General features: G+C 45.7%; 1 long non-coding RNA gene across 2 annotated transcripts; it reads right to left on the bottom strand.

The window, feature by feature from the left end:
- Positions 1 to 4,713: 4,713 nt before the first annotated feature.
- On the bottom strand, positions 4,714 to 25,177 carry LOC132813971 (uncharacterized). Of its 2 annotated transcripts, none has more exons than XR_009644249.1 (3): positions 25,006 to 25,177; positions 8,685 to 8,793; positions 4,714 to 4,760 (listed from the first exon to the last, which is right to left on the bottom strand). It is a non-coding gene; the product is annotated as an uncharacterized LOC132813971 (long non-coding RNA). The 2 variants fall into 2 exon arrangements; XR_009644250.1 differs by lacking the exon at positions 25,006 to 25,177 and adding an exon at positions 10,837 to 10,951.
- Positions 25,178 to 25,881: the final 704 nt, after the last annotated feature.

Raw genomic sequence — 25,881 nt, 5'->3', positions numbered from 1 at the left:
CCTGGACAAACTGAGCAATGGGAGAGTCTGACAGGAGAGAAACTACAGGAAGGTTCTGTTTAGAGGCTGAGGCAGGGACAGCTGGGAAACAGTATGGCCTGGTGGCTTGGGCAGGTTTTCTAATCATCCTCTTCAAAGATGCTGTTCCTCAACGCTGAGCCTGACCCTCCTGGTCCAGAGGTAAGGACACTGCCACCATTTCCTGGTGGGCAAGGGATACGGGGACTGCCTTTCAAAAGGTTTCAAAAACCGGTGTTGGTAACATTAACAAGACTCAATACACAGTCACTGACAAAATGCTGGTGTACATGAACTTCATCCAGAATATTAACACCTATAACTGGGTAACGCAGACCCCGATGTACAGAGTTAAATCCTGGATATTAATAACAGATATGTGCATGGGAAATCATGTCTCATGAATCTGACTCAGTTTTTTTGAACAAATAACAAAGAGGATTGCTGAGGTCAGAGCATGGACATGATCTACATGGACTTCAGTAAGGCGTTCCTCATGGGAGACTGGTCAGCAAGGTTAGATCGTACGGAGTACAGAACTGGCCCGAAGGTAGAAGGCAGAGGGTACTTTTCAGGGTGGAGGCCTGTGACCAGTGGAGTGTCACAAGGATCGGTGCTGGATCCACGTTTCGTCATTTATATCCATGATTTGGATGTGAACATAAGAGATCTTATAAATAAGTTTGCGGATGACACCAAAATGGGAGGTGTGGTAGACAGGGAAAAAGATCAGAGTACAAGGGGATCTGGATCAGATGGGTGATGGGCTGAGGAGTTCAGTTTAGAAAAATGCGAACTGCTGCATTTTGGAAAAGCAAAGTTTAGCAGGACGTATACAGTTAATATAAGTTCCAGGGGAGTGCTGCTTAACAAAGTGTCCTTGGAGTGCAGCTTCATAGTTCCTTAACAGTAGAATAGCAAGGAAATTAGGATAGTGAAGGTGGCAGTTGGTCTGCTTGTCTTTATCGGTCAGAGTGTTTAGTATAGGGGTTGGGAGGTCATATTGCGGCTGTACAGGACATTGATTCGGCAACTTTTGTAATATTCCATGCAATTCTGGTCTCCTTCCTGTCAGATGGATGTTCTCAAAATTGAAAGGGGTCAGAAAAGAATTATAGGATGTTGCCAGGGTTGGATAGGCTGTTTTCCCTGGACCGTCAGAGGCTGAACGGTGACCTGAAGGAGACTTTTTAAATCAGGCCGGGCATGGATAGGGTAAATAGACAAGATATTTTCCCTGCCGGGGGTGGCGGGGGTGGGGGGGAGGAAGGGAGTACAGAACTAGGGGACTGGGAGGGGAGGGTAGACAGAGAGGGTGGGTGGATCGAGAGGGTTGGGACAGAAATGGGTGGGGACAGAGAGGGGAGACACAGAAATGGATGGGGCCAGAAAACAGGATTAGAGAGGAGGGGAACAGACTGGGGGGGGGGACAGAGGGGGCGACCGACAAAGAGTGGGAACAGACTGAGGGCGGGGGGGGCAACCGACAGAGGGGGGAAAAGAGACGGGTGTGCGACCAACAAGGGGGCGACTGACAGAGGGTGTGACAGATTGTGGGACAGATCAAAGGGGGGGGGATGCACGACCGACGATGTGGGGGGGCTGACAAAGGACTGACCGACAAAGGAGGGGGGGGTAAAAGAGAGTGGGGGGAGATGGGGGGGAACACAGAGGGGGAAGATGGAGAGTTATTTTATAGATCTACTACTCAACCCTATTTGTGTTTTCTCCTCCTCACCTTACTTCCCTCTGAAGGGCTCAGAACAACTGCATAGTTCCTGGAAAGTGGGGTTTCAGGGAGATCAGGTGCTGAATGTGGAATTTGGGACACTGACCTTTAATGGAATGCGCTGGTCAATAAATGGACTCTGGTTCGACTCCACTGTCTGTGTGGTGTTTGCACATTCTCCCTGTGTGTCTGCGTGGGCTTCCTCTGGGTGCTCTCAATTTCCTGCCACAAATCCAAAGCCATGCAGGTTAGCTGGATTAGCTTTGGGTAATGGTAGGTTACAGAGTTAGGGTGGAATGCTGTTCCGATGGTTGGTATGGTCTCATGGGCCGAAAGGCCTGCTTCCACACTGTGGGGATTCTGTCACTGAGTATAGGGGTTAGGAGGTCACGGTGTGGCTGAGTAGGGCATTGGTCAGGCCACTGTTAGAATACTGCATTCAATTGTAGTCTCCCTGATTTCAGAAAGATGTTACCAGTATAGGACTCAACCTCTTAATAGCAATTCCTGGGAAGTGTTGACAGACAAACAGACCGTGCAGTGTGGGTTGATAGTTCCTTGAAAGTGTGGTTGAAGGTAGACAGGTCGGTGAAGGTGGTGTGCGGTATGCTAGCTGTTATTGGGCAGTGCATTGAGGATAGGAGTTGGGAGATCGGGTTTCAGTTGTACAGTTTATTGGCTTGGCCACTTTTGGAGTCCCCAGACTGCTTTCAATTCCAGTCTCCCTGTTACAGGAAAGATGTTGGGAAACTTGCACGAGTTCAGAAAAGTTTTACTAGGGTATTGCCAGTATTGGAACATTTGAACCATAGGGAGAGGCTGAATAGGCTGAGGCTATTTCCCTGCAGCACTGGACACTTTAGGTGGCTTTATCGAACTTTATAAAATTATGAGGAGCAATGATAGGGTGACTAGTCATGGTTTATATTTTTCCCCCAGAGTCGGGGAGACCAAACAAATGTGAATCTTTTCCCCAAGGTGGAAATGACACATTCTAGAGGAGAGATGGCAAGTTTAAAGGATATGAAAACCGAACCAACTGCAGATGCTGTAAACCAGGAAGAGAAACAGAAGTTTCTGGAAAAGCTCAGCAGGTCTAGCAGCAGGTGTGAAAAGAAATTAGAGTTAACGTTTCTGTGGAAGGGTGACCAGACTCGAAACTTTAACTGAGTTTTCTTCACAGATGCTGCATGACCTGCTGAGCATTTCAACATCAGTGCTAGTTTAAAGGAAGTTGTTTGGAGTATATACCTGAGAGGAACTTTATGAAGTTTATAAATTGAAGTGAGACCACATCTGGGAGTAATGACAGAAGTTTTGGTCCCTTTATTTAAGGAAATACATCATTTCATCAGAGGCATTTCACAGAAACCTGACTGGGATGATCCATCGTTTGCAGGTATTATCTTTTAAGAAAAGGCTGAAGTAGTTGGGACTCCACTCACTGGATTTGGGAAGAATGAGAGGTGATCTCATTGTAACATGTAGAATTCTTAAGGAGTTTGACAGGGTAAATACTGAGAGGATATTTCCCATCATGAGGGAGTCTGGAAGCAGATTTTGGGTCAGTCACGGAATCACGGATTCTGTTTTAGATTCGTCAAGTTTAAGGCAACACCGACAGGGGTAAGGGGTTTCAGTAGCAATGGAGCTGGGGTGAAGTGGAGACAAGCAACGTTTTAGAGATTGGAACTCCTGGTGTTTGTGATTGTGTAGATGTCTGATCAGAAGGTCAACTTGGGGTTACAGATATGAGAGCAATATTGTGAAGAGTATGGTTCTATCTCAGATAGTTCCCAGGGAGAGGAAGGGAGTTAGCAGTAAGGGAAAGGAATTTGTAATAGCAACTGAAGGCAATGAGTTTAACCACTACAATGTTTCATTGGGGGAAACTGCAGCCAATCGCGTAGTGGGAGTGTGATGAGCAGTTTGATAACTGAGTAATGGAGAGGGATGATGGGGAGGGAGAGCTGGGCATTGTCAGTGTACATGTGAAACCTAACACGGTGCTTTTGGACGATGTCACCTCCTGGCAGTATGTAGGTGAGAAACAGGAGGGACCAAGGAGAGATCCTGGAGGGACACCAAATACAAGGAATTCAGAAAGAAAAGGGAGAGTGGAGATGGAGGAGGTGTTTGCAACAACGGTGAGGTCAAATATTAGTTTGTAGCAGAATGGGAGAGAAGGACATAACCAGAAAAGAGAGACAGATAGAACAAGGAACAATATCTGTGACTTAGTGAGGGGGAGTGGTGAGGAGGAGGCGCAGCCTAACACCAAAAACACTATTTCTACATTAGTGACGTCACCCAACTCCACCCTAGTCTCAGCTCATTTACTGAAACACTCGTCCATCCCTGTGTTATCTCTAGACTTCGTTATCAAACACACTCTTTGCCAACCTCCCACACTCAACTTACATTCAATCTCAAGAGTATCTAAAACCCTACTGTCCAAGTGCTCACTTGTACCAAAATTTGTTGATCCATCAACAAGCAACAGTTTAAAATTCTCACCCTTGATGAAATTCCTGGCTGTGAACATCCCTGTCTCCCTGCACCACACAACCTGTGAGACCCCGACAACTCATTTTCTTTCAGATTCCCAACGATGTGTTTATTCATTGCTTCACCTATCTGGCTGTTTCTACTGTTGCCAAGGCAACACTGTCTGGAATTCCCACCCTAACCCTCTCAGACCTGCTTTCCTCCTTTAAGGTATTTCTGAAAACCTGTTTTTTTGGCAGTTCTTTTGATCACCTGACCTAATCTGTGGCTTTATGTCAGAAGCTCTCAATAGTATTTCTGTGGAATTATAAACTTAAAAAAAAACAAACTGTTGTTGATTTGCACATACATTGTCAACTCTTCACTGTCGCTGAGTGAATAATCTATAACAGCTCTTACCCAACCACATTGTGGGAGCACCTTCACCACATGAATTGCAGCTGGACAGGAAATCAAACATCACCCTCTCCCCAGGCAATGGGGCTTTGGCACTGATCACTGGGATCTGTGGAGGGAGAAACAGTTGATATTTCAGGGAGTGTAAAATGCATTATAGGGAGGGAAAATGGTGCAGCATTTGGGATTTTCAAATTGGTGTTTTACAATGTGCACTACGTTCTGTAAAACCTCTCATTCCATACCGTGAAAATTTCCTTCTCTTTCTGGTCAATACGTCTTTCCTTTCCCCTGCCCTGCACCTTCACACATTTCCAATGTCTTGGCCACAACACACTGTGCTGTCCGTGAAGTTTATCACGTGGTTGAGTATTGTCCCGCCCCTCATTCACTCCGATTGGTTGAAGCAACAACTAGCACCTCTAGCCCCCGTTCCCCCATTAACATCAATAATCCGAGGCCCATTGTGGGCTGGAGCATGCTCAGTGCTTCCTGCTTTTGCTGCTGTTCATCAGGTATAAGAGAGAGAGGGCTCATCCCTGTTTCTCCTGATGTCAGACAATAACAACAACTACCTGCATTGTATGGAGCCTTTCACATTGACAAATCTCCTAAAATGCTTCACGGATGATGGAAACGTTGATTAAAGAGAACGATTTTTAGATACATCTTTAAGGTGGACAGAGGGGGTTAGGGAGGATATTCCAAAGGTTTGTGTCCTCGGCAGCTCCAATTGTGGAGTGATATAGGTGGGCAACAGCTTACAATGGAGACAGTTAGGGGCTAACCATAGGTTAAGAACCCCATGTCGAAGCCCCCTACCCCACACACCAGACCTTGTCCTCACAGCCTGTCATTACACACTACCTATGGTTAGCCACTAACAGTCTCCATTAACAGCTAGTCACCCTCCCCCAGCCACATTGTTATCCACTCCTTTATCCAACCGTTCTTCTCACTCTATTCCCACCTTTACTCCTTATATCCTCCCCCCACACTATCTTCTGCAAATAAACTGACTTTTTTTCCTCAGTAACATCTGTTCTGTGGAAGGGACACCGGATCTTAAACTTTAACTCTGATTTCTCTTCACAGATGCTGCCAGACCTGCTGAGATTTTCCAGACCCTCCTGGTTGTTGTTTCTGTTTTACATCTTCTGCAGTTCTTTTGGTTTTAATTTACTGGGAGTTTGTAATTCAGGTCCAACAGCCTCTGTCCCAGTCCCTGCTGTCTCTCCCACCCCCACCCAGTGACACTGCACCTGCACAGCTCATGGACAGGTGTTGTCTTGCTGGCCACACCCCTCATTCACTCCCATTGGCTGCAGGACCACACAGACTCTCCTCCTATTGGTCTGGAGCTGCCATCAATCAGCCGGGCACCATTGTCATGAGTGGTTGGCTCCTCCCTCTCTCTGCCCTGGGATGAACTTCATCATTCACAGTGAATAGAACAGTATCACCCAGCACATGGGCTGGGGGCTATTCAGCCCATTGGGGCTGTACTCTCTCTCTCTCTCTGGAGATGCTGCAAATCTGTCCCAAGTCCCCTCCCATGAGCCCATAGCCTCCCAAATCTTTCCTTAAAAAGTAAAATTCCAAGTCTGTTTCAGAATACCTGCTGAATCTGTGTCGTTCAGACTGTTCCAGATGCTCAGAACTTACTGAGTAAAATAGCGTTCACATTTTCACCTTGTATTATTTGCCAATTACTTGAAAATAGTTACTAAAAATTGTGACAGTGTTAACAATTCCTCTCTCTCTCTCTCTGTAAATTCAAGACCTTGCAACCAAATCTGCACAAGATCGAAATCACTGCTTCACCTTCTCAGCTCCAAGGATAATTATCTGTGCTTCAGCTAGCTCTGCACAAAAAAGAGGAATGCATCTTAAATTATCAACATCAAAGAAACAGACCTTCGGTCCAATTCGTCTGTGCCAACAAGGAATCCTAAACTAATGGATTCCCATTTACCATCTATTGGCCTGTATCCATCAAATCCCTTCCTATTCATGTATCCAATTGGAAGCCTTTTAAATGTCGGGATTTTATCAGCCTCCACTACGTCATCTGGTAGCCCCTCCCATACACACACCACACTCAGCTTGAAAACGTTGCCACTTAGATCCCTTTTAAATCTTTGCCCTCTCAACTTAAACCCAGGTGCTCTAGTTTTGGACCCACCTAACCTGAGGAAATAGGACCCCAGCTGCTCACCTTATCCACGCCCCTCGTGATTTTATAAATCTCCATGAAGTCACCTCTCAGTCTTTGACTCACCTGAGAAAATAGCCACAGCCTATTCAGCCTCTCCCTGTAGCCCAAATCCTCCAATCCTGGCAACGTTTTTGTAAATCTTGTCCAAACCTTTTCAAATTTCACAACATCCTTCCCAGAACAGGGAAATTCAAACTGAAAACAGAACTCCAGAAGTGGCTTAATCAACGTCCTGTCCAGCCACAATATGACGTCCCAGTTTCTGTATTCAATGCATTGACCAATAACGAAGAGCGTTAATGGAGTCCCATTTGCCAGCGGTTCACCCTTATCCCTCTAAATCCTCCCTCTTCATGTACCCAATCAGATGCCTGATTCCAAGAACAGGGAGATTGGAACTGACAACAGAATTCCAGAAGGGCCTTCATCAGTTTCCTGTCCAGCCACAATATGACAGCACAACAGCTGCATTCAATGCATTGACCAATAACGGGGAGCGTACCAAATGCTGCATTCACTCCCCTGCCTACCTGTGACTCTACTTTCAAGGAACTATGAACCTGCACTCCAAGGTCCCTTTGTTCAGCAACGCCCCTCAGGACTTTACCATTAAGTGTATAAGTCCTGCTCTGATTTGCCTTTTCAAAATACAACAGCTCACATTTATCTAAATTGAACTCCGTCTGCCATTCCTTGCTCCAATGGCCCATCTGATCAAGATCCTGTTGTATTCTGAACTAACCTTCTTCACTGTCCATGACATCTCCAATTTTGGTGTCTTCTGTAAACCTACTGACCATACCTCATATATTCACATCCAAGTCATTTATTTAAGGGCCCAATATCCATCCTTGCAGCACATTACTGCTCACAGGCCTCCGGTCCGCAAAGCAACCCTCCATCATCATCCTCTGTCTCCTACCTTCAAGGCAGTTTTGTAATGGCTTGCTCTCCCTGCATTCCATGTGATCTAACCCTGCTAACCAGTCTGCTTTGTGGAACCTTGTTGAATGTCCATATAAACAACATTCACTGCCTGGCTTAATCAATTTTTTTCGTCACTTCAAAATACTCACTCAAGTTAGTGAGACCCAATTGTGCATGTACAAAGCCACATTGACTCTCCCTGATCATTTCTGTCCCGCTGCGCCTTCCTTGTTCGGTCCACACCCTCCCACCAACCCACGCTCCACACCCTTGACCCTCCCTTGCCACCACGGGAGATGTAAAACATGCGGCCACACCTCCCTCTGACCTCTGTCCAAGACCCCAAAATGATCTTTTCACATCAGGCAGAGATTTGCCTGCACATCCAAAACCTCATCTTCTGAATATGGGAAATTTAACATGGTTCATCCAACTAACCTACACATCTTTGGACTGTGGGAGCAAACTGGAACACCCGAAGGAAATCCTCACAGACACTGGGGAGAATGTGTCAACTCCAACACAGACAGTTGCCCGAGGCTGGAATCAAACCCAGGTCCCCGGTGCTGAGGAAGCAGCACAAACCACTGAGCCACAATACTGTGGGATCTTTGATGCTGATGAGCTGCCCCACTAATACCTCAGTCACTCATCCTGCCTCATTTCCTAAGAGGCAGCGATGACGGAGTGAAATTAGACAGTTAATTCAGAGACCCAGATAACGTTCTGGGGACAAGGGTTTGAATCCCATCACGGCAGATTTTGGAACGTGAATTCAATAAATATCTGGAAAAAATAATCTAGTGATGACAGGAATCCATTGTCAATTGTTGGAAAAACCAATGTGGCTCACTCATGACCTTTAGGGAAGGAAAATGCCATCCTTACCTGGTCTGGTCTGCATGGGACTCCAGACCTATAGCAACGCAGTTGACTCTTAACTGCCCTCTGGGTAAACGCAGCAATAAATGCTGGCCGAGCCAGTGACAGCCTCATCCTGTGAATGAATAAAGAAAACAGGTCAGGTTTTGTTCCTTCTCTAGTAGGTACATCCTACAAACTCAATCAGAAATGTTCTCGTACACACTGAACAAATACCTTTCCATCCAAGCCCTTAAAACTACAGCATTCTGAGGCTATGTTGGTAAAGTTAAAACCACTTATCATTGCATACATATTATTCTTACAGATATCTGAGGTCTCCTGGTAAAATTGTGTCTCAATTCCCTGCTGACTATTGGGAGAGGGTCTATAACACAATCCCAGTACGATGGTCATCCCTTTCGTATTTCTCAGTACCAACCAAATAACTTGCCTGGATGTACTCCCAGGAATATCCTTCCGAAGCCCAGCCATAATGTTATCCCTAATCAAAAACACCTCTCCCACTGCGCTGTTGGTCCCTTTCTATCCTTACTATAGCATCTATACCCTGGAACATTAATCTGCTAGTCCTATCCATCCCTGAGTGATGCCTCTGTAATTGCTGTAATATCCCAGTCACATGTTCAAAACCATACCCTGAGCTCATCTGCCTTCCCCGTCAGGTCTCTTGCATTGAAATAAAAGCAGTGCAACTGGTCCGTCGCACCTCATTCTGTGACTTGCTCTTGCCTGCTTTGACAGTCTGACCGGTGAACAGTACCAGCCTCAAACTCACCTCTTTTCTCACTATCTCTTTAGGATTACCCCGACTCCCTCACTGGTTTAATGCCTCCCGAGTGGCACTAGCAAATCTCCCTGCTCATCAGGACCCCATGCTTTCCCCTTCCTATGCCATTGGTACCAATGTACAATGTCCTCCCACTGGTTATTCTCCCTTTTGAGAATATTCTGCTCCCTCTGAGAGACACTGGCACCAGGGCAGCACCACCCCATTCTGATGTCTCACTGTCAACTGCAGAAATGGCAGACTGTGCCCCTGACTAGAGAGTCCCCCATCACTATCGATCGTGTGGAAATGGATATACTTCACATTATGTTAGAAGCCAGTCTCAGTACCAGTAACTTGGCTGTCAGTGCTACATTCCCCTGAAAGTCTATTACCACCTACATTTTTCAAAACCGTGTACTTGTCTGAGATGGGGATAGCCACAGGAGACTCCTGCAGTACCTACCTACCCCTCCTAGCTTTCCTGGAGGTAACGCATCTACCTGACTGTATCTGCAGTATCTTGCAATCCTGAGACGGCCACATATCACACCCCCCGGCTCCTGTTAACTCCTCACTGCCTTTAATCACTCCTCCACCAATCCATGCGATCCAATAGGATTTGCAATCACACTTCCTGCAGACATAATCATCAGGATCATTGAGACTCTCCCTAATCTCCCACATCCGACAGGAACGGCACGCCACTCTACAACAGGCCATCTCTCCGCCTTAACAACCTACAGACCAAGTCAAAGACACAGTCTTACTTCTCAAAAAATACTGCCCGAGATTAGCAATGCTTACATTTTATATCTTAAACATTTAATCAAGAGACCCAAAGACATTAAAAAGAAATCCTCACCTTACTCACTATTGTAGATTTAATAAAATGAAGACGACTAAGATTGATATTTGAAGAGACTGAAACTCACTGAGCTGATCCCGGCTCTGAGTACTTCCAAGGGTGAGGTCTCTCTGAGGGCAGCTGTGAAATGTCACTGTTTCTCTTCTCTGCCCGCTCCATTTTCAGAGAGGTTTTTAACATCACAGCCAGTCAGCTCAGAGAGGTCACTGCTTGGTTTTATTCACTCGGGGTTGCCTTTGCTGCCCAGACCAGTATTTATTGGCCACCTTCACTTGTCTTGGAGAAAGTGGTGGTTAACCGCCTCCCTGAAATGCTGCAGTCCATTTACACCACAGTGATGTTTGGACAACAGTCCCCCTCTGGCCCCACAACCCTCCCTGTCTCAGTAATCCCCCTCCGCCTTCAGAAATTACATGTCCGTGGCATCAGATTTTTATTTAGATTCATTTTTGTTTAATAAACGCCCCTCCCCCCCAAAAAAGTGAAATATTTCACCCCCAACCAAATTTCTGTTGATTAACCTTTTGGAGAGGCCGACACATGGACGTTGCACATTGTTCACGTAGAATGATGGAACTTTCTTTAAACATTGCTAAAAAGGGGAGGCAATGGCTTAATGGTATTCCTGCCAGATGAGTGACATGTGCAATGTTCCGAGGGTTAGGGATAGAATCCCAACATGGCTGTGCGGACATCAGAATCCAATACAATCTAGAGTGAAAAGGCAAATGATGACCATGAAACTATTGTCGATTGTCAGAAAACCCATCTGGTTCACTCATGTTCTGTAGGGAAGGAAACGGTCATCCTCACCTGGTCTGGCCTACATGTGACTCCAGACCCACAGCAATGTGGCCAGCTCTCAACTGCCCTCAGGAAAAATACAGTAAACACTGTTAACAAATACTCCGCAGGAATCATTGAAAAACTGTCTGTTCCCTGAACTAAAACGGAGTTTCAGCTTCACCTTCTCCCTGTCTCCCCTCGCCCTGTTTACACCCAACTCCAAAACACACTCATTGAGCCAAGCAGCCCTCACAGTGCAGCCCTGTCATTTTCATTGTCTGCTCACACCTACACTGCCCTCAGCCTCCTGTACTGTTCCAGTGTATCTCAATGGGAGCTCAGGGACAGCATCTCATCTTTCAGTTCAGCCCTTTGTAACCCCAGAGTCAACATGGACCTCAGCAGTTTCTGAATGAACAGACCGTTGTCAGAATCTGGAACGTTCCACCTGAAATGGTGCTGGAATTCGAGTCCAAAAGGACTTTTGATGGGAAGTTTGCAGTTAATTGAAAATATGAAGTTTACAGGTTAACATCATGAAGTGAGTGATTGCAAGATCTCTCAGATTTAGACCCAAAGAGACCAGGTGTAATTTGGATAAATCTGTGCTCCCTCTCAGGCCAATAGCTCCTTCCTCAGCTGCAGGGCCCACAACATAGCGCACACCCAAAGGGTGATCCAACCACGAATTTGTACATCTTCCTGCTTAACAAAAATATTGGAGATATTTTCCACAAACCTTTCTCCTTCCACATTTAAACGTCAATGATATTCAGATCCTGATGACTCCATTGACTGTAAAAACTTACTTTTGAGATCCCAGCCTCAATTATTCTGATTTAATATCCTATGAAATGAATTCTCAAAACAAAACTCAGAGCCAGTGCAGGAAGAATACAAGACATATTTTTCTCTTGGTATGTGACTGATGTGTAAATGCCTCTCTTCAAATCGTACACCACCCCCTCCCCCCACCCGCCCCATCCCAGAAAGAGGACATGTCCATGCCCCTCACTGTACCTTGCCCCCAATAAAGATGGCGGCCATATCCCAGGACCTATCACCGCCTGAGGGCTGCAGCCATTTACCCATCTGCTGCAAACACGGGAAAGAGTTTCTAATTCAGATTAATGACCCGCACAGAGTGTAATTAAGACTTCCCAGTCAAAAGTGACTCATTGTCTCCGTCTCCGAGGCCACTCTCCCCTTCCATGTTTGCCTCTCCCACATTCACCAACGGCTGAGTCACGTGACACTGCACAGGCGGAGTTACTGGTGACGTGTCATCCCACTGGCCACGCCCCTCATTCAATCCCATTGTTTGGATGACCAGCTGGTTCCACTTTGTCCACCAGTCCCACCCCCTTTTCCTATTGGTCCGAAGCTGCCATCAATCAGCTGGACCCCATTGTGAGGTCAGTGGTGGGATCCTCCCCCTGCCTGAATCAAACCCGGAAGGTGGATGGATGGTGTCAATCAGGAACAACAAGCAGGAGGTGCTGGGAAAGCTCAGCAGGTCTGGCAGCATCTGGGAACAGGAATCTGTCCAGTGGCCCTTCCTCAGAACCGATGGGAGCTGGGAACATTAGAATCCTCACAGTGTGGAAACAGGCCATTCGGCCCAAAGGTTCCACAGCGTCCCTCCGAATGGTATCCCACCCAGACCCGTTCTCCTACCCTATTACTGTATATTTCTCCTGAATAATGCACCTAACGAGCCTGTTCCCTGGCCAACATCTCTGTCTCATGCTTACTGCAGTGTTCCAGTGAAGCCAGAACATACCAAATGGCCCATATTTCAAGGACTGCAATTTCCCCTCCCATGGGGTCAATACCATCCACGATATCTCTTCCACTTCCCGCACCTCTGCCTTTGAAACCCACACCTCCAACTGCAACAAGGATAGAACACCCCCCCAAGCTCCCCCCACCCACCCCAAGTCCTTACCTTCCACCCAGATACAACACATCATCCTCTGCCATTTCCACCAGCTACAATGAGACCGCATCACCAGATTCTTAAGGGGTTTGACAGAATAAATACTGATGTGTCTGAGGGTAAATATTGAGAGGGGAATCCGAAACCAGATTCTGAGCCAGTCACAGAATCAAGGGTTCTGTTTCGGATTCATCAAGTTTAAGGCAACACAGACACGGGTAAGGGGCTTCAGTAGCAATGGAGCTGGGGTGAGGAGGAGACAAGCAACGTTTAAGAGATTGGAATTCCTGGTGTTTGGGATTGTGTAGATGTCTGATCAGGAGGTCAGCTTCGTGTCAGATATAACTGCAATACTGTGAAGAATGTAGTTCTGCTGAATAGTTCCCAGTGAGAGGTAGAGGCTCAGCAGTAAGGGAAAGGAATTGGTCAGGCAACGGGTTTGACCATTACAATGTTTCATTGGAGGAAACTGCACCTCATCGAGTAGTGGGAATGTGGTAAGCAGCTTGATAACTGAGTAACAGTGGAGTAATGGAGAGGGATGATGGGGAGGGAGAGCTGGGCATTGTCAGTGTACATGTGAAACCTAACATGGTGCTTCTGCACAACGTCACCTCCTGGCAGTATGTAGGGGAGCTACAGAAGGGACCAAGGATAGATCCATGAGGGAGACCAATTGCAAGGAATTCAGAAAGGAAAGGGAGAGTGGAGATGGAGCAGGATTTTTCAACAACCATGAGGTCAAATATTAGGTTTTCACAGAATGGGAGAGAAACCATTCACATAACCAGAGAAGACAGAACAAGGAACAAATCTGTGAATCGGTGAGGGGGACTGATGAGGGGGAGGAGAGAGAGAGTTGGAAAGTCTATAGTTTAGTGAGATTATGGTAAAGGGTCAAAATGAGCTCTGATAAGGCTTGACATGAGATTGGAGAAGGTTTGGACAAAAACCGGGAACACCACGTGAGACAGTTTGACTCCGTGGGCTAGTGGGAGGGAGGAAGGGAGGGAGGGAGGAAGGGAGGGAGGGAGGAAGGGAGGGTGGGAGGGAGGAAGGGAGGGAGGGAGGGAGGGAGGGAGGGAGGGAGGAAGGAAAGCAGCAGATCGGATTGTCTCAGTCTTAGTGACAGAGAAACTCCATGCGCTCCAAACTCTTGTTGTTGGAGAGAAGGATGGAGGAGACAGGATGATGGACAGTGTTTCACAAAGAAACAAAACCTGGGTAAGTGATATTTCAAGTGAGTGAACAAACCTAATGTATTTAACTTTTATCCAAAATATTAAAACAAACAACTGAAATCCTGGTTCGAATCCCATCTTGGCAGATGGTGGAATCTGAATTCAAGAAAAAATAACTGAATTAGGAATCTCCTGATCTCCATGGAGCCATTGTCAATGGCGGAAAAAATCCTGCCAACCTGACAGTGGCCCAGCCAGCTACTCACTGTATTAGTCACTGCAAAGTCTCAACAAAGGAATGGAACTGGATGGGCCACTAGGCAACTAACAAGGCACCAGAAAATACAACCACAGAATCAGCCCTCTCGATGGTGCAATGTCCTCCAGACTAACATCTGGAGTTTGGTGCCAAAATGTGCAGAGCTGTCTCACAGACCAATCAAGGAACAGCCTGACATACCCTTACAGACAATGACCAGACACCACCATCATCATCCCAAGATATTGAGATTGTGGTGATGGAAAAGCACAACAGGTCAGACAGCATCCGAGGAGCAGGAGAATCGACGTTTCGAGCCTAAGCCCTTCATCAGCCTGACCTGCTGTGCTTTTCCAGCACCAGACTCTCGTCTCTGATCTCCAGCACCTACAGTGTTCCCTTTCTCCTGAAATCTCTGGATATGTCCTGTCCCCCACCAGTAGGACAGACCAGGCAGAGGTGGTGGCACAGACAGGGAGGATTTGCCCTCGGAGTACCCAGCATTGACTCCGGACACCAGGAAATCTCATGGCTCCTGCTGATTACCACGTACCATCCTCCCTTGGCTGATGAATCACTTCTCCTTCATGTTGAACACCATTTGGAGGAAGCACTGAGGAAGTAAAATGGTGTCAAACGTACTCTGGGTACAGGATTTCAATGTCCACAATCGAGACTAGCTCTGCAACAGAATTACCGACTGAGCTGGTCCGGTCCTAAAGGATAGAGCTGCTCAACTGAGTCCGCAGTGGGTGGTGAGGGAACCAACAACAGGGAATAACATACTAGATCTCATTGTTATGAATTGACCAGCTGCAGATACATCTGTGCATAACATATCGGTAAGATCGACCATTACACATTCTTTTTGAAGACACAAGTCTTGGCTTAAAGTTGAGAAAAACCTCCACTGTGTTGTGTGACACTATCACCGTTCTAAATGGGACAGACTTTGAAGAGATGTAGGAACTCAAACTGGGTATCTCTGAGGCACTGTGGGAGATCAACAGCAGCAGAACTGTACTCCAGCACAATCTGAAATCTCATGGGTTTGTAAATCCCGCTCTCACCCATCACAATGGGCAGGAAAGGAGGGCAGGCCATGAGCAGCACCAGGCATACCTAAAAATGAAGTGCCAACCTGGTGAAGCTACCAAGCAGGACCATCTGCTTTTCAAACAGCATCAGCAACAAGCAACAGAGCTAAACGATCCCACAACCAATGGAATAGATCGGAGTTCTGCCACACCCAGTTGTGAACGGTGATGGACAATTAAACAACTCACTGCATGAAGCATCACAGATATTTCAACCCTTACTGATGGAGGGGCCCCACACATCCATGCACCAGATAAGACAACAGCATTTGCAGTCAGAAGTGCAAAGTGGGATGATCCATCTCCAGTGGTTTCCAACATCACAAATGCGAGTTTTAAGCCAGTTTGATTCAGTTTAAATAACATCAAGAAATGGTTAAGTAGTGCAAAGGCTACAGGCCCTGCCAATATTCTGGCAAAGTACAGATGGCTTGTGCTCCAGAACTTGCCATCCACCAAGCCAAGTACCGCTCCAGCACTGGCATCTACAGACAATGTAGAACATTGCCCAGGGATGTTCAACACAAAAACACAGAGCAATCCAACCCAGACAATTTCCCTCTGTCAGTCCACACTCGATCAGCAGTAAAGTGATGGAAGATGTCATCAACAGGGCTACCAAGCAGCAGCTGCTCAGCAACAGCCAGCTGAGTGACACTCATTTTAGGCTCCACCAGGGTCACTCAGCTCCCGATTGTGTTACTGCCCTGATTCACAACCTGACAACCAGCTGATCACAGAGATGAGGTGAGGGGGACAGCCCAGTCCCACTCCAACACCACTATTTCTAGCTGATTCTACCCTTGTCTCAGCTCATACACTCTCATCCACCTTGTGTTGTGTTATCTCCAGACTTCATTATCCAAACACACTCCTGGCCAACTTCCTACATTCAACCTCCCTGTCATCTCAAGAAAAACTAAATCTCTGCCCAAGTACTCCCTCGTACCAAAACTTGCTGATCCATCAAAAGGCTCCTATTCATAATCAACAACATAGAGCAACAGCAATGTACAGCATGGAAACAGACCCTTCGATCCAACCCGTCCATGCTGACCAGATATCCCAACCCAATCTAGTCTCACCTGCCAGCATCCGGCCCACATCCCTCAATTTAAAATTCTCACCCTTGATTTAATTCCTGGGTGCGACCATCCCTAGCTCGCTGTATCTCACACCCTTTGAGACCTCGACAACCCATTCTGTTCAAGACTCCCAATGATCTGTTAATTCATTACCTCACCTGTGTGGCTGCTTTTACAGTTGCCAAAGCAACAAGGTCTGAAATTCACAGCCAAAACCTCACAGGTCTGCTTTCCTCCTTTAAGACACTCCTCAAAATCTACTTATTTGGCAATGCTTTTGGTTGTCTGACCTAATATCACCATCTCTGGCCTTACGTCTAAAGTTCCCAATAATATTTTATAAGGGATACAGAGAGGTTAAGTGAGTGGGCAAGGATCTGGCAGATGGAGGACAATGTTGGGATACGTGAGGTCATCCATTTGGGTCGGACTAACAGCAAACTGGATGATGAAATGGTGAAATATTGCAGCATGCTGCTGTACAGAGGGAGCTGGGTGTCCTTCTGCATGAATCACAGGAAGCTGGTTTGCAGGTACAGCAGGTAATTAAGGCAGTGAAATTATAAGCATGAAATTAAAACTACAAACTGTTCTTAATTTGGACATGATCTTCAAATCATCACTGTTGCTGTCATGAATACTCTGTAATGTTTCTTAACCAACCACATTGTGGGAGCACATTCACCACACAAACTGCAGCTGTACAAGAAAGTCAAACATCACCCTCTTCACAGGCAACAGGGTTTTGGCATTAATCACTGGGATCTGTGGAAGGAGAAACACAGTTGATGTATCAGGTCTCGGTACCTGCCGTAGGCAGCATTCTCTCCACCTACCAGCCTTAGCCTTAACAGGAACATACTGTCTATATACTCTCATTGTCGCAGGCCTATGGAGGCAATAGCAGATGAGGACAGAGAAGCAATCATTCCCAGTAAAGAGGCAATGTTGGGAAAGATAACAGCCTCAAGGTAGATGGGTCTCCTGGCCCTGATGGAATGCATCCCAGAGACAAAAAGAGATGGTGGGAAGGCGGGAAAGGAATAACAAATAAACCTCTGATAATTCACTAAAATTTGTTGGATTCTGGGATGGTTTGGACAGACTGGAAGCTGCAAATGTGGTGCCACTATTTTTCAAAAAGGGCCCGTTAGCTTAACTTCTGTCATGGAGAAAATGCTTGAATCTCTCAAGGAAGTAGTGGTGAGATATCTGGGTAGAAATTATCTCATTTAGCAGACACAGCATGGATTCATGAAAGGCAGATCATGTTTAACGCATTTACTGGAATTATTTGAGGATACGACGAGTGCGTTGGACAAGGCGGACTCGATGGATGTGGTGTACCTGGATTTCCAGAAGGTATTCGATAAGTTGCCACACAAAAGGCTGCTGTATAAGGTAAAGGTGCACAGCATTATGGGTAATTATCATTGATACAGGATCGGTTAACCAACAAAAAATACAGGATGGGGAAAAATGGGTGTTTGGATTAGTGTTGGCACTACAACTGTTTGCACTTTACACAAATGTTTTGGAGTTGAGGACAAAGTGTCCGGTATCAGAGTTCACATTTGATACGAAGAGGAGTAAAGCAATGTGTGCAGAGGCCACTGTCAGTCTGCACAGGGATACAGATAGATTAAGTGAGTGGGCAAGGATCTGGCAGATGGAGTTCAATGTTGGGATATGTGAGGTCATCCATTTTGGTCGGACTAACAGCAAACTGGATGATGAAATGGTGAAATATTGCAGCATGCTGCTGTACAGAGGGAGCTGGGTGTCCTTGTGCATGAATCACAGGAAGCTGGTTTGCAGGTACAGCAGGTAATTAAGGCAGTGAAGGGAATATTGTCCTTCATTGCTAGAGGGATGGTTATGCTGCAGCTGTACAGGGTGATGGTGAGGCCACACCTGGAGTACTGTGTACAGGTTTGGTCTCCTTACATTAGCAAGGACATACTGGCACTGGAGGGAGTACAGAGGAGGGTCACTAGTTTGAGTTGGGAGTTGAGAGGGTGGTGTATGTGGAGAGATTGAGAAAACTGGTTCTATAGTCATTGTAATTTAGAAGAATGGGAGGTTGGATAGGAAACAAATAAAATTATGAAGGGAGTAGTTAAGATAGAAGCAGGGAGGCTATTTCCACTGGGGGCAGGTCAAACTACAGAGCATTACCTCAAAATAAGGGGGAGCAGATTTAGGACTGAGTTCAGGAGGAGCTTCTAGCTAAAGAGTTGTGAATCTGTGGAATTCCCTGCTGAATGCAGCATTTGACGTTATCAACTTGAATGCCTTTAAAGCAAAATGTAGATTTGTGAACAGGAAAGGAATTAAGGGTTATGGTGGGAGAGCAGGAATGTGGAGCTGAGGCCATGAAAAGATCAGCCCTGATCTTATTGAATGGCAGAGCAGGCTTGAGGGGCTTGATGAAAGTTCTTGCCTTGTGCCATCAAAATTGGCCTTTGTGCAATTCAGAACCTTAACTTGTAGATCTGGTCTATTATTTTATGTAACTATTTTAAAACTAGTAGAATTACCAGAGAATCCCAGCAGTGTGGAAGCAGGTCATTCAGCCCATCACATTGATACTGACCCTGACAGCCTCCTAACCTCCTCCTGTAACATTGCATTTCCCAGAGCCACCCAACCTACACATTCCAGAACATTATGGGGAATTCAGCCTGGATAATCCACCCAACCTACACATCCCTGAATACTGTGGGCAATTCAGCCTGGATAATCCAACCTACCCTGCACATCCCTGAACACTGAGTAATTCAGCCTGGATAATCCATCCAACCTACACATCCCTGAACATTATGGACAATTCATTCTGGATTATCCACCAAACCTGCACATCTTTGGACTGTGGGAGGAAACCAGAGGACCCAGACGAAACTCATGCAGAAAACCCCAATAAGGTGATCATCCCTTTCTTATTTCCGAGTTCCACCTAAATAACTTCACTGGCCGTACTCCCAGGAATATCCTCCCTAACCAAAAAAATAATGCTATCCCGAATCAAAAATGCCAGTCCCCCTCCTCTCCTGTCCCGCTTTCTATTCTTCCTATAGCATCTATACCCTGGAACATTAAAGTGCCAGTCCTATCCATCCCTGAGTGATGCCTCTGCAATTGCTATAATATCCCAGTATCATGTTCAAAACCATACCATGAGCTCATCTGCCTTCCCTGTCAGGCCTCTTGCATTGAAGTAAATGCAGGGCAACTGCTCAGTCGGACCTCATTCTGTGCCTTGCCCTTACCTGGACCAGCCTCAGACATTCCTCTTTTCTCACTATCTTCTTGGGTTTACACCCACTCCCTCACTGGTTTAATGCCTCACGAGTATCACTAGTAAATCTCCATGCCTGAATATTAGATACCTTCCAATTCAGGTACAATCCATCCTTCTTATGCAGGTCAACTCTACTCCAGAGGAGATCACAACGATCCAAAAATGTGTTTCCTTTTCCCCTGCACCAGCTCCTTAGCCACTCATCCAGCACCCCCTCCCCTGTAATATGGACATTTTTCAACATGTCACCATTTATTTCCCCACATTCTATATCTCCCATGTACTTCTTCACAGTAAACACTGCCACAAAATACTGGTTTCCTATCTCGCCCATCACCTGCAACTCCACACAATAGCTGCCTTGATGATCTTTGCGGGTCTCTATTTTCTCCCCAGTTAGCCTTTTGTTCATGTATTTATAAAAGCCCTTTGGATTATCCTTAACCCTATTCACCAAAGCTATCTCACATCCCTTTTTTGCCTCCTGATCTCCCTCTTAATTATACTCCTATTGCCTTTAAACTCAAAAATGTTTGGATTGGAATAAATGCAAAATATAACATCCTGACAAAACAAACGAGGGCAGGACTTACACGCAATAAAATTAGGGCCCTGAGTAGTGATATGGGAACAGAGAGACCGAGGGCTTCACAACTTTGAAGTCTGCGTCACATGTAGATGGTTAAGAAGGTATTTAGCAGGCTTGCCTTCACTATTCAGGCCTTAGTACAGGAGTTGCAACGTTGTGTTGAGGACGTACAGGACGTTGGGGAGGCATTTTCTGGAATACTCTGTCCAGTTCTGGTTGTGCTGCTATAGGAAGGATATTATTAAATTGAAGCACGTTCAGAAGAGATTTACCAGCATGTTGCCATGAATGGAGTGATTGTGTTCTAAGGAGAGGCTGGATAGGCTGGGAATTTTTTCACTGGCGTACACGAGGTTGAGGGGTGACCTTATTAGAGGTTTATAAAATCAGAAAGAGTGTAGACAAGGTGAATAGCCGGGGGAGAGGGGGATTCAAAACTCAGGTGCATTCATTTTGAGAAGAAATGAGAAAGATTTGAGAAAAGACATTAGGGTTTTAAAAAAAAATGTGGAATGAACTTCCAGAGGAAGTGGTGGCTGTGAATACAATTACAATATTTAAAAGACATTCAGATAAGTACATAAATAGGAAATATTTGGATGGATGTGGACCAAGCAGAGGCAGGTACAATTAGTTCAGTTTGGAATTATGGTCGGAATGGATTGGTTGGACCACAGGGCCTGTTTCCTTGCTGTATAACATTATGACTAATCCTCACTAACTCTAAATTCCTCTATCCTCACAACTCTCCCGATCACTGTCACCTCATCTAGCTTCACAACTTTTCCTTATTTATATAATTCCTCTCCAGCCACAGAACGCTCCCTATCTCATGTCCTCCAGTTTCTCAAATCTCTGTGATATGTGCCTTTCTTTAGTTCCAGCCTTGAGGCTGCCCTCATTCACTCCGATTGGTTGGAGGACAAACTGGTCCGACCTGGTCCTCCAGTACTGCCCTCTGGCTTTATTGGCCTGCGCTGACATCAATCATCCGGGGCCCATTGTGAGGTGAGTGGTGGGATCCTCCCTCTCTATGCCCTGGGATGAGCTTCGACATTCACAGTGAGTGGGGCAGTATCACAGAGCACAGGGGCTGGGGGCTATTCAGCCCATTGGGGCTGTACTCTCTCCCTCTGGAGATGCTGCAAATCTGTCCCAATTCCCTTCCCATTTGCCCATCGCCCCCCAAATTTTCCATTAAGTAGTAAAATTCCAAATCTGTTTATGAATAACTGCTGAGTCTGTGTCCAGCTGCCATTCAGACTGTTCCAGATGCTCAGAACTTACTGAATAAAATAATGTTCACATATTATTTACCAATTACCTGAAAATAGTTACTAAAATTGTGACATTGTTAACAATTCCCCTCTCTCTGCAGATTAAATATCCTAGAAACAAATTTGCACCTGGTCAAACTCACTGCTTAACCTTCTCAGCTCCAAGAACAATTATCTGTGCTTCTGCTAGCTCTCCGCAAAAGAGGAACACATCTTATTTTCATTTATTAGTGTCATAGAGATGTACAGCACAGAAACAGACCTTTGGTCCAATTTGTCCATGCCAACTAGGAATCCTCAACAAATGGAGCCCCATTTGCCAGCAATTGGTCCGTAGCATTTGAAATCCTTCCTATTCATGTACCCAATCTGATGCCTTTCAAATGTTGTAATTCAATTAGCCTCCACTACATCATCTGGCAGCTCATTCCACACACATACACCACACACAGCTTGAAAACTTTGCCCCTTAGATCCGTTTTAAATCTTTGCCCTCTCAATGTAAGCCCATGTGATCTTGTTTTGAACCCACCTAACCTGGGAGGAAAGACCATGGCTGTTCACCTTATCCATGCCCCTCATGATTTTATAAATCTCCATGAAGTCACCTCTCAGTCTTTGATTCTCCAGGGAAATTAACCCTGGCCTATTCAGCCTCTCCCTGTAGCCCAAATCCTCCAATCCTAGCAAAGTCTTTGTAAATCTTGTCTGAACTCTTTCAAGATTCACAACATCCTTTCCAGAACAGGGAATTTCAAACTTAAAACATAATCCCTGAAATGGCGTAATCAATGCCCTGTCCAGCCACAATTTGACGCCCCAGCTTCTGTACTCAATGCATTGATCAATAAATATAAGCATACCAAACCCCACCTTCACTAGTCTGCCTATCTATGACTGTACTTTCAAGGAACAATGAACCTGCATTCCATGATCTCTATGTTCAGCAACATTCCCAAGGACTTTACCATTAAGTGTATGAGTCCTGCCCTGATTTGCCTTTCCAAAATCCAACAGCTTACATTTGTCTAAATTGAACCCAGTCTGCCATTCCTCGCCCCAATGGCCCATCTGGTCAAGATCCTGTTGTATTCTGAACTAACCTGCTTCATTGTCCACTACACCTCCAATTTTGGTGTCTTCTGTAAACCTACTGACCATATCTCATATTCACATCCAAGTCAATTATTTGAGGACCCAATATCCATTCCTGCAACACGCTGCTGCTCACAGGCCTCCAGTCCACAAATCAACCCTCTGCACCACCCTCTGCCTCCTACCTTCAAGCCAGTTTTGTATCCAAATGGCTAGTTCTCTCAACATTTCACGTTATCTAACCTTGCTAACCAGTCTGCTTTGTGGAACATCGTTCAGTGTCCATATAGACAACATTCACAATCTGCCTTCATCAATCATCTTTGTCACATCTTCAAAAAAAATTCTCAATCAAGTTAGAGAGAGAATTTCCCACACACAAAGCCATGCTATCTATCCCTAACCATTCCTCGTCTTTCCAAATACATGTAAATCCTGTCCCTCAGAATCCATTCCAACAACTTGCCTGCCACTGACCTCAGGCTCACTGTTCTCTTGTTCCCTGGCCTTTCCTTACCACCTTTTTAAATAATGGCACATGCCTTCCAGCACCTCACCTGTCACCAATGACAATATAAACATCTCAGGGAGGGGCACTGCTATCACATTCCTAGCTTTCCACAAATGTCTGGGATACACCTTAACAGGTCCCAGGGATTTATCCACCTCGATATGATTCAACACATCCAGTACTACCTCGTCTGTAATATGGTCAGGAGCCAGGCAGCAGTGGACAATTCATTTACTGAAAGGTCTGTGAACATAATAGTAAAATACTAAACAGAGCAAAAATACACTCAGAGACTGAGGAAGCTAGATAGTGAACAAGTGGACATCAAGGTGCTCAGAGGCGAATCGGAGCAGTTTTATGATCCCACAGTCAGAGATGTCTAGCACCGAAACAGACTCTTCAGTACAACCCATCTATGCCAACCAAATATTCGAACCTAATCTATTCCCATTTGCCAGCACTTGGCCGGCATCCCTCTGAACCCTTCCTATTCAACTGCCTTTGAAATGTTACAATTTTTGTTGCCCTTTAGGTCCCTGTTGAATTTTCCCCTCTCACCCTTAACCTATATCCTCTAGTTCTGGGCTCCACCACCCCAGGGTAAACACCTTGTCTATTTACGCTATCCATGCCCCTCACGATTATATAAATCTCTTCAAAATTACACCTCAGCCTATGACACTCCAGGGAAAATGGCCCCAGTCCCTATTATGCCTCTCCCTGCAACTCAAATCCTCCAACCCTGGCAACATCCTTGAAAATCAATTCTCAAACCTTTCAAGTTTCAGTGCCTCCTTCTGATAAGAGGGAGACCAGAATTGCACACAATATTCCAAAAGTGGCCTAACCAATGTCCTGTCCAGCTCCTGTACTCAACGCTCTGACCAACAAAGGGAAGCATACCAAATGTCTTCTTCACTGTCTTATCGACCTGTGACTCTACTTTCAAGGAACTGTGAACCTGCATTCCAAGGTCTCTTTGTTCAGCAAGACTCTCCAAGACCTTACAATTCAGTGTGAGTCCTGCTCGGATTTGCTTTTCTAAAATGCAGCACCTCACATTTACCTAAATTAAACCCTATCTTCCATTCCCCAGCCCATTGGCCCATCTGATCAATATCCCATTGTATTCTGAGACAACCTTTATCACTGACCACAACACCAACAATTTTGGTATCACCTGCAAACTTACTAACTGTACCGCCTCATCCATTTAAATGAATGACAAAACAAATCCAGAGGAAACAAATATCCATTTCTCTGTGTTTGAATCTACTCTGTGTAAATCCTGCCCTATGACTCTCTATCAGGGAGAGCTGCACATACACCCCTCTGAACTTTGCCCCCTACAAAGATGGCGGCTGCACGTGCCCAGAAAATCGTTGCCCCGAATAAAGATGGCGGCACTCACTCGAGTCAATCGCGAGATGAGGTATTTTCCGGTTTACTGCAAAGACGAGAGTAAGTTTCAAATTTGTATTTTCCGATGTGCACCAAATGTTTACAAAACCTCTCAGCCCAGACCAACACCATTTTCCTCCCACTTTGTGCTGTTTATTCCTTTCCTTACCGACAGCTCTCCGCCTACACTATCGCGCTGTCCACGAGGATGATCACGTGGTATAGCCAAGTCCCGCCTCTCATTCACTCTGATTGGTTGGAGGCCCAACTGCCCCGCCAGGTCCTCCAGTCCCGCCCCTGTCCTTCCATTGGTCCGCCGCTGACATCAATCATCCGGGGACCATTTTTGGCTGGAGCATGCGCACTGTTTCGTGGCTTTTGTTGCTCTTCATAAGTTACAAGATGAGGGACAAAGTTAAAAACACACAACCACCTGATGAAGCAGCAGCAACGCTCGTGTTTCCAAATAAACCTGTTGGACTATAACCTGGTGTTCTGGGAATTTTAATTTTGTCCATCCTAATCCAACACCAGCACCTCCAAGTCAGGAGTGAGTGAGGAATGTATAACATAAGAACTAGGAACAGGAGAAGGCCATCCTGCCCTTTGAGCTTGCTCTGCCATTCAACAAGATCGTGGCTGATCACTTCGTGGACGCAGAACCATTTACCCAAGTATTCACCGTATTCCTTAATTAATTATTTATTTGTTTTAAAAATGCTACCTTAGCTTTAAAAACGTTTGCTGAACTAGCATCAACTACTTCCCTGGGCAATGAATTCCATTGAGGTTAAGAAGTTCCTTCTCAATTCATTCCTAAACTTGATGCCTCTAATCTTGAGGTGATGCCCTCTTGTCCTAGATTCACCTGCCAGTGGAAACATCCTCTCTACTTCTATTTTATCCATTTCATTCATTATTTTATATGTTTCCATTCTTCTGAATTCCAATGAGTATTATCCCAATCTACTCAGTCTCTGTTAAACCAACCCCCTCAACTCTGAAATCAACCTTGTTAACCTCCTCTACACCCTCTCTAGTACCA

The sequence above is a fragment of the Hemiscyllium ocellatum genome, unplaced genomic scaffold (assembly GCF_020745735.1).
Source record: "Hemiscyllium ocellatum isolate sHemOce1 unplaced genomic scaffold, sHemOce1.pat.X.cur. scaffold_600_pat_ctg1, whole genome shotgun sequence".
Classification (NCBI taxonomy): domain Eukaryota; kingdom Metazoa; phylum Chordata; class Chondrichthyes; order Orectolobiformes; family Hemiscylliidae; genus Hemiscyllium; species Hemiscyllium ocellatum.
This window is presented reverse-complemented; position numbering and strand designations above follow the sequence as displayed.